Source organism: Lipotes vexillifer, unplaced genomic scaffold (genome assembly GCF_000442215.2).
Source record: "Lipotes vexillifer unplaced genomic scaffold, Lipotes_vexillifer_v1.1 scaffold777, whole genome shotgun sequence".
Lineage (NCBI taxonomy): Eukaryota > Metazoa > Chordata > Mammalia > Artiodactyla > Lipotidae > Lipotes > Lipotes vexillifer.
The window spans coordinates 1,229,753-1,239,519 of NW_006784423.1; positions in this window are offsets into that span (position 1 = coordinate 1,229,753).

The window sequence follows — 9,767 nt, forward strand, 5'->3', positions numbered from 1 at the left end:
GGGGACGGAGTGAAGTTAAACTCCTGGCTTGACGGGAGCAAGTGGTATCTCCTTCCAAAGCGATCTGAATAGCTGTTCGAAGAAGCCGTGCTTTCCAGGAATTTAAATGAGACTTTTTGTGATCGCCTTCCAGGTCTCTCCTCCTAGTACCATATTTGTTTTGTCAGGCTGAACTTTCAAATCTGTTTTATAATCCGGGAAGCACTCTGGGAGAAAAGTAATGCTTGGCTGGATTTTTCTGTGAACGTATTTTTAGTGGTCATGCTGAAAATTTGAGGAGAGACGAACCATATTTGGTGGAAATCTTTGCTTTCTGTGCGGTTGTTGTTCTAACGGTGAAGGGGCCAGCTGATCCTCAACGCGGCGGGCCGTCTGCTTGGTGAGGACATTGTTGGCGGGCTCGGAAGGCATTTTAAGTAGTTTCTGAGCATTTTAAAAAGTCTCACGCGGGTTGCTTGATATTTACATTTTTTGACATTTTGGTCAACATACTTTGCCATATTGAACTAAAATTCGTGACCCAGGAGTTTCAAAAAATTGAAACTCTGTTGTAGCAAACTCGGGGCTAACATTTTCTTTTCAAAGGAGAAGTGATGGCCTTGAACTTATTTTTACCCTGTTATTTTTCTGAAACTGGCAACCAAAATGTTTACAACACTTGAAGGCTCGCATTTCCCACTAATGCATCAGAGAAACTGTTGACAGCAGGGGAAGGATATTGTGATCAAAATGGGGAGCGTTCTAAAATAATGGGTGAATAATTGCCTTGAATTTTACAGCTAGGCTACAAAAAAGTCACTGAAACATGTTGGAATTCTTGATACAATTTTTGTTGTGAGTGATAGAAACGAGCATTTTACCTTTTTTGCTTGGTGCAGTTGAAGCTTCTGGAGCTTTGAGCTGAATCTCTGTAGAGATTGTGGTGTGCGCCTCGGTTCTTGGTGGGGTTCTGAGCCCCGCAATTTAGACAGGAAGGGGAGGTGGCGGAAGAGAGTTCAGAGCGGAGACCAGCATTTGGTGAGTGTATTATGTACGCGATCTGGGAAGTAAAGATAAAGAAATGAGGACATTTAGACTGGAGGATTCAAGGCTGAGATAATTTAATATTTGAAAAAATGTGAATGGATTTATTATGCAGAGAAGGGCAATCAGCTGTTTTCGGCCTCTGATGAGGGTAATTAAGAGGGATAGGGTTGCCTCAAGGCGTGAAGACTTAAGTTGGGTCTAGGGAAGGATTTGTGGGTAGCCAGCGAGACTGGTTACATAGGGGTGTGGTTGCTGAGAAATTCCTGTAGTTGTTTGTTTCTGGAGCTCTTTTTCTGAGATTCTCCTCTTCCTGAGATGCTGTAAGTGTGTGAGTATCTGATCTAATGGTTATACTAACTGAGATTTTATACTCTGGGTCTACAGTTTATCCAAGCATTTCTCAAGTGCTCCGGCCCGCCCTACAGTGACAAACTCATTTCTAGGCTTCTGTACCTACCATTTAGGTAAGCAAATGATGGGTTCCTTTCCAGAAACTTGGAGAGATTTGCTCTTTGAGAAACTTTTGATTAATTTTCGGGTTTGGTGAATTTTCTATTCTAATTTTGAATAGAAATATCTTATGCATTGATAATTGGGACAGTCTTTGTTTTTTGTTTGTTTGTTTGTTTTTGCGGTACGCGGGCCTCTCACCGTTGTGGCCTCTCCCATTGCAGAGCACAGGCTCCGGACGCGCAGGCTCAGCGGCCGTGGCTCCCGGGCCCAGCCGCTCCGCGGCACGTGGGATCTTCCCGGACCGGGGCACGAACCCGTGTCCCCCTGCATCGGCAGGCGGACTCTCAACCACCGCACCACCAGGGAAGCCCCAGTCTTTGTTTTAATATTCACGTCTCTTTAAGTGTACAGTGTTCTGCCCCCCTCCTGGACCTTCTGTTATGTGATCTTAAATTTTAATTGATTAATTAAGTGAACTACTTGCTTAAATGTCTTAGTGAAAGATGGTGCCTGCAAGGCAGGTGTATGTTAAGCTTTGAGATTTTAAGCATTGAAAGCGTCTCCTTAAAAAAGAACTAAGGGATGACATTGACAACTGACAGTAAGAGATATAATTACATAGAATCAGATACTCATTTTGGAATCAGGACAGTGCGGGTGTAATTTACACAACAGTTTTCAACGTTCTTAACAGATTGGTGTCAAGTCCAAACCCTGAACGTGCTGTAGGAGGTGACCAGCTACTGTTAGGTTATAAACATCAGACTCTCGATTTAACACATCTGCCATTTTTCTACCTTTGAGAGATTAATTTGTAAACATTGTGAAATACATAGTGCACGGGCAGCAGCATGGATTTATTATGACTCTCACCAAATCCGATCCTGGTGTGAAATTCCAAGCCCCGCCTCCGAATTGATGGGGTAGAGCTGCAATTCAGAGTGCTTGGAGCCCACCCGGCCTGCAGGTGAAGGGGTAGCCATAGTGTAAAGGGGTGAGGTGTGGCCTGGGCAGCCCTAAGCTAGTGGTTTGATCCAGCACTCGCATCCGTCCCAGACCTGCCACTTGGTAAAAGCTGGGCCGCAACAGTGGTCTGGCTGCTGTCTTCACTCGGCCGCGTGCAGGTTGTGGGCTGTCCCCCAGCGCCAAGTCCCTCCTGCTTTGGGGAGGAATTGCTCTGTGGATGGGAATGACGTCAGACCACTGCCCACTCTCAGGGACTTGTCTGCATGTGCCCCCTCCTGGTTTCTGCTGCCCCCTGTGGTCTTCTTGAGGAAAGAACTCCCAGTTCCAGGCAGATGTTGTTTCTGACGAGGGTGTGAGGATTGGGGTTGCGGATTTGCGCTGGACTTTCTCGGAGCAAAGCAGCAAGGAGACCTCCTGGACGCAAGTCCTGCAGTGACCGGCGCGTGGTTTCCAGGGCTACAAGGTAAAGACTCAGGTTAAACCTTCTGCAAGGTGTCCTCCGGTGCTGGGATGGCGTGGAATTGATAACTGTGTATTCTGGCGTACCGAAAAGCAGATTCCCCTGCACAGAAGAGAACGAGCATTTAGTTTTCATGCTGGACACCCCTGCCAACACCACGTAGCCCAGGGAGAGCAGTGCTTCCAAGAATAATAACAGCCACTGCTTCGGGGTCTGCACGGGGCACCAAGGGGTACCTTGGCCACAACCTGGGGGGCGGGGCTTATCATCCCCATTTTACAGACGAGGAGACTGATCTCAGGAGGAGGAAGTGGCTACCTCCAGAGTGGGAACGTGGCAAAGCTGGGATTTGAGCTTGGGTTCCTGTGTCTCCAAAGGCCATGCAGTCACATGAGGTCCCGCCGCGCAGAGGAAGGGGACAGACTTCTCTCGCTGTCCTGGAGCCAGACGAAGACTGACCGGGAGCTCCCAGCCTCAGCCTCAGAAGGTTTTCCAGGCTGCAGGTGGGGGAAGGGGAACCTATGTCTTACAAAACCTGGAGGCCGAGGGAGGCTTGAGCTGCAGTTCAAAGGTGGCTCCTGCCACTTGGAATAGCCAGGCTGGCAGTGTTAGGATGAAATTCAGGCTCACAAGATGATACAGCAGTGAAATTTCCAAGGAAAAATTTAAGCTAAGATTCAAGAGAATGACCCCTGTGCTTTGAGTTATTGGGAAAGTGAAGAGCACAAGTTTAGAAAGTAGTCTCCTGGGACATTTAGAAATGGATTGGCTAAAGCATTAGAGAAAACACTGTACAGAAAAATCCTGCAATGTCTTGATCAGAAGCCTCTGTTTTCAGAAGTTTATAATTCACACATCTAGTCCTACGCTAGGCTGCTTCTAGGATTTGAGCCTGAGAGGAAAATGCTTTAATAAATTTAGCACAGTTGGTTTTGCATGTTCAAATTATACAAATTTTTCACGTAGAGGTTCTTGCATGTTGGTAATTGTGGCTTCTAAAATGACTTGGCTGTAAATTAAATTTGGAAAAGAGTAAATCTCGTAGATAATCCAATAGCTTTCCTGATTCAGAAATAAATGTGGGGACTTCCCTCATGGTGCAGTGGCTAAGAATCCGCCTGCCAATGCAGGGAACATGGGTTCGAGCCCTGGTCCGGGAAGATCCCACATGCTGCGGAGCAACTAAGCCCGTGCGCCACAACTACTGAGCCTGCGCTCTAGAGCCCTCGAACCACAACTACTGAGCCCACGTGCCACAACTACTGAGCCCACGCGCCTAGAGCCCATTCTCCGCAAGAAGAGAAGCCACCGCAATGAGCAGCCCGCACACCTCAACAAAGAGTAGCCCCCGCTCACCGCAACTGGAGAAACCCCGTGCGCAGCAACGAAGACCCAATGCGGCCAAAAATAAATAAATAAATAAATAAACGTATGAAAAGAAAAAAAAAAAGCAAGAAATGTGAAAAGCAGCTTCCTCGAAAGCGTACTGGTGACTTTTTTGAAATGTAAGTGTATTGTGTGTTAAAAACCTGTATTTGTACCTCTGGCCACAAATAGGTAGAAAAAAGTACAATTAATACAGGATTTGTTTTCTAACTGATACAGTTAATACAGGGACAGCGTCAGACTCAAGGTGCATGATTAGACGAATGAATTTGTTTTTACTAGTAGAAGAGAGATCTTACTATGTAAATTATATTTCACAGTCGGGAAAACTATATCCCCGAGAAAGCTCAATACAAAAAAAAAGGACTCTGCCTTTTAAAAGAACCCCACGAGCGCACACACACACATCTGCACACACTCACACTTCAGTGCCGGAATACATCCCTGCATTGATACGTTTTTACATCGGTGATGAGGGGAGAGAACTCGAATTGAGACACATAAGTATTCATGGCTGGGATTCACAGCTGTCTAGAAAGAAGCTGAGGAAGGACTCGAACACTGGCCTTCTGACTGAGAGAACGTTCTTTTTCCTGTGTCACTAGTCTCTGGAGAATTCCAAACTACCAGTGGGGTAGGAAGATCTCAAAAATGTTTAGTGTTTAAACTGTACTCTTAGTTTATTATAAGTAGAATGTGTGTGGGAACACACCTATTTCTGTGTGTGTGCGGTGTGAGTGTTCTTATAACGGCAGGTACCCAGGGTGGCTTGCAGGATGTGTTTGATCCTGGGGACTGACCACCAGAGGCATCTCTAGCAGGGCATCGGGGGCGCTGGGCCGGGCCAGGTAACTGGAGTCCTGGTATCAATTAGCTCCTGGCTACCGTGAAGGAGGTTGGGCCATTTTAGGTGTCTCAGGTCAGCTTGAAGTTGGCCAGAGTGGATGTAAGTCCTTCTCTCTCCTGGGGAACAGCTAACTCTTTGAAGTTGCCCCGAATCGTAAAGTCCTCTAATCACGTCAGACTTTAGGTACAAGAATTAAGACCATAAGCAAAAGAGTTTTGTTCCTTTTTTAAAAACAAAAATACTATACCCGCTAATTCCCAAGGTATTAATACTTTTTGAGCAAATGACAAATAATGGGAAGCTGACGGTGCAACATGGCTTACGTGATGTTAATATACACGTGTATGTACATGTATGTAATGTGTATGGAAGTATATAACCTCCATATTCCAAAGGGCAGTTTTCTCCCTTTGAGTCAATAGTGTGGTTACAAACTGTAGTCCTCTGCCCTGTGTTCAAATTTAGTAGCTGGGAGAGTTGAGCTAATTAAGTAATTTTCCTGACTCGGTGCTTGGTACTTTATAAGACCGAATTCAGAGAGGGCCATTAAAGAGATTATCTCATTAACTCTTTGAGGGGGGACAGTGAGTGTCAGAACTGTGTTGATAGTAGGAGCGTGTCTGTAAGGTATGCTGGCTTCTGTGAGTTACACCCAGGCATTTCTCTGCTGGCCTCACTCTGTACTTTACACCACAAAATGGAAACATACTGTATTAAATATAATCATATCCTAGTAATACCGCACATACTGCTATCTGATACAAACATAGGAAGAGCAGAATTAATTTTTGCTTTGAGTTTTTTTTCAGTATTTTCATGACTGGTAAGCATAAGGTTAGATGTAAAAACAGAAGTGGATTAAAAAAAAACACTTTAAATTGTATTAATTATGTGCCGCTTAAGGAATGGTCAGAGGAATCCGAGACCAGGGGGCCTTTGTGTGTCTAGATGGTTTGTGCAATCCAGTTATCACATGGAACTCCGTGGGTGTGATCAGATGTGTGGTGTGCATATTTTCCTGGCAAAATGAAACTTGCTTCACCCCAAATCTCCTCTGTGTGGGTCCCTGCTTCTCAGTTGCCCAAATTAGATCTATACTGAACTTATCACACCGTATTGAAAATGAGAGGTGAGTTTATAACATGGAAAAAATGAAGAGACCCTGCATGGGGGCCAACACATTTGGGGATTACTGTGCCCATGCAATGCAGGGTGACAGCCCTACATGCTTGTGGTGACGGCTCCAGCCGGCAGCCAGGTCCCTGCACCCCTGGACCCCAGCAGCTTGGCCAGAGGGCCATTCCTTAGAGCCATTCCTCACCCAACTGAAAGGCATGCATGGATTGATTAATTTGCTTTCCAGGGCATATATTTCCTATAAGCCCACATACTCTTTTCTCTCAAGTGAAAATTCAAGTTCTCTATGTGCAGAAAGGTGGACATAGGACAGGATTATAGGAGGAAGGTCAGGTTTGTGTGTTGGTTTGCTTTATATTGTATTTTTACACCGTGAGTAAAAGCGGGATTGATGGTTACAATTAGGTATGCAGACATTCCCCTTGTTATCCTGTGTACTTGCCAAGGACATTTTTCCTTAGAGATAAAGTCCAGTGCCTTGGGATGTCCAGTCACTTGTGTACCTCAAAATTAAATGTCCTTCCCTTGGTGCCGGCGGTTTGCAGTGTGGACAAAACACAGCGACTGTCATGGCCCCATTGCTTGTGTGGGGAGAACGGGGGAAAGGATGGTAAAGTTCACCCCAAGACGCTCAAAGCCTCACGCGTTTGTTGAACTCCAGATGCCGGGGGGAATGACATGGAACAGAATGGGTCTGGAGCATGTCTGTCTTTTCTCAACTTTTTTTTTAATTCACAAAACTACGCTGACCTTCCTGTGACGTTGTTCTTGTCAGCGTCATGTATGCTCATGTATCAGATTTCATCAACCTCAGATACAAAAGATGGAGGGGAAACAATGTCCCCAGCCGCCTCCTGGGATCTCAGAAGGACGGGGAGAAGCAAGCTTAGGGTCCCCTTGCCAATCGGAGAGGCCACACAAGATTTGCCGAAACATCCTGATTTGGGACACTGGCCTTCATGCCTCTTTCCTTACTGGTCCTCAAAGCAGGAGTGGGTGACATCCAGTGGGATTTGGGAAAAGAAAAGAGGTGCATAAAGACCTGACATCCCCACCTCACCTCACCTCCCGCTGCCACTAGTTTTTTCCTCCCAAGAGTTCAAAACTCTGACTTTCGTCTTCATTCCTGGGCTTCCTGCGTCCATGTATACAGCTGGGGGAAGCTGTGTCATTTCTCCAAGGTTCAGTTTTACTCCTGCTTCCTTCAGCTGTCTTCTCTAACCAGAGGATTGCTACATAGAAAAGTGAATTATTAAATCCTTTGCCAATGCCAGCTGTGCACACACAGATGAGAAGTGTAAAGTTTGTGACTTTCCATCAGCGGATTCTACGTGTGTCACTAGCTAGATCAAGGAACAAGCATTACCACCATCTCAGAAGCCTCCCTGTACCCCTGTCTGGTCACTGTCCCCCTAAGATAACCACTCCCCTGATTTCTAACAGAATAGATTAGTTGTGTGTCACCTGCTTACATTCAAGTTTAAACAAAATAACTTTTTAACAATTTAGTGTATGTTTCTAGAGTCAAGGCAGAGTTAACCTGGGATGAAATACTTGTTATGCTGTTAAAGTAGAAAGTTTGATGTATGTTCATCATTGAAACTTCTGTGCTGCATGATGTGCATTTTGTTGTTAATAACATAGGAGCTTGGTTTTGCCATTTGCTGGGTGCTACAGATCTTTCTTTCAATTCATGTCAACCACAGGGTCAAGCATAAATTTTAAAATGTGCTAAAAGCTAGTGAGTGCATTGTGCTCAACCCTTGAAGACATATTTTACCATATTTCAGTTTAATAAAAATAAAGGTGATTCTGTAAGATTTATGTAGAAAAAAACACTTTAAAATGAAATTTTCCTTACTAACTGTATTTAATTTCATTTGGCAGCTTGTAGCCTCTGAACTGTGAATTGGTATACTTTAATATTGCAAGTGGACACGGGTAGATGGGTAGTTCTATGAGACATTTTATATGATATCATTAGACTCTCTTAGGAAATGTTCTTAAGGACCCGGCTTGTAGGAAATTTCAGCGGGATAAGCAGCAAGGTCCTCCCATACAGCACAGGGAACTACATCCAGTCTCCTGGGATAGACCATAATAGAAAAGAATATTTAAAAAGAATGTATAAATGTGTAAAAGAGAGTCACTTTGCTGCACAGCAGAGATTAACACAATGTTGTAAATCGACTATACTTCAGAAAGAAAATAGAAAGAGGGACGGAGGAAGGAAAGAAAAAGGAGGGAAGGAAGGAAGGAAGAAAAAGGAAGAAAGGAAGAAAGAAAAAGAGAAAGAAAAAAGAGAAAGAAAGAGAAAGGAAGGAAGGAAGAAAAAGGAAGAAAGGAAGAAAGAAAAAGAGAAAGAAAAAAGAAAGAAAGAGAAAGGAAGAAAGAAAGAGAAAGAAAGAAAGGGAAAAGAGGAGAGAAAAAGGAAGGGAGGGAGGGAGGAAAGGAGGAAGTAAGAAATGAAGGAAGAAAGGGAAGGAAAAGGAAGGAAAGAAGGAAGGAAATTTCCACGAGACATGGAAGACTAAAGTTCTGTAGATTCTTCAGGGTTTTTTGTCCTCACAGAGATAGTCTGCACTGCAATTTGGAAACAATAAATAAAAATCTAAAAACTAGAGAAATCTGAAACCTCAGTACAGGCTCTTAGTGGCCTGGGCTGTACTTGGAGTACCTGGACCAACTTTGAGAGAGGTTTCCGCTGCACCAGACGCTCAAGTTCAAAGGGATGTAAAGAAAAGCTAGAATGATATCTTCAAATGTGTAGCAAAGAAGAGAATAAGTAACTGAAATGTGATTTTAAAAGTAAAAAGGTTAACAGGCAGATGGCTTCATAAAGAGCTGATGTACTCAGACGGTATTGTATAAGTTCGGGATTTTTCTAAAGCCAAAGAGATCGGCTTAAACCCAAAGCCAGATGCCGATGGAGCCAGGTGGCGCGGGGCAGCCGCACCCAGAGGGTGTGCAGGGACCTGCCCCTGACAATGCTGGCTTTTCTACGGGGCACCCTTGGGCGTGTGCTGCGTCAGTGGCTTCAAAATGCGTGACTCTGCTTCGTGTGCCCGCCAGAATCTCCCTCCTGATGGAGACGGTGACCTTTACAGTATCTGGAGGGCAAAGGGTGTCTATCATATTCTTTACAGAAAAGTGGAGGAGCCTGCAGTGTTGGTAGTGGAAGGAGCATTTTGTCTTAGGATTCGTTTCACAGGTGTCTCATCCCTTCTCGCTTGCCTCCTGCACCCCCGTCCATCGTCCTTACTGGACAAACCCAAAGCTCGATCGTGACCTTCCCCTCTCCTTAGCTGCCCCAGGAGCCCATACTGCTTCCAGGACACAGTCTGGGATGTTTAGAGCATCGTGTGCTTCTGGATTGGCCCCCGGCTTATGGTCTCCCCCACCTCCCACTTTTAGGCTCCGACCACATCAGGCTGGATGTAAGGACAACCCTGGTCCTTTTCTCCCTCCATTACTAAGGCTTCCGTTACACAT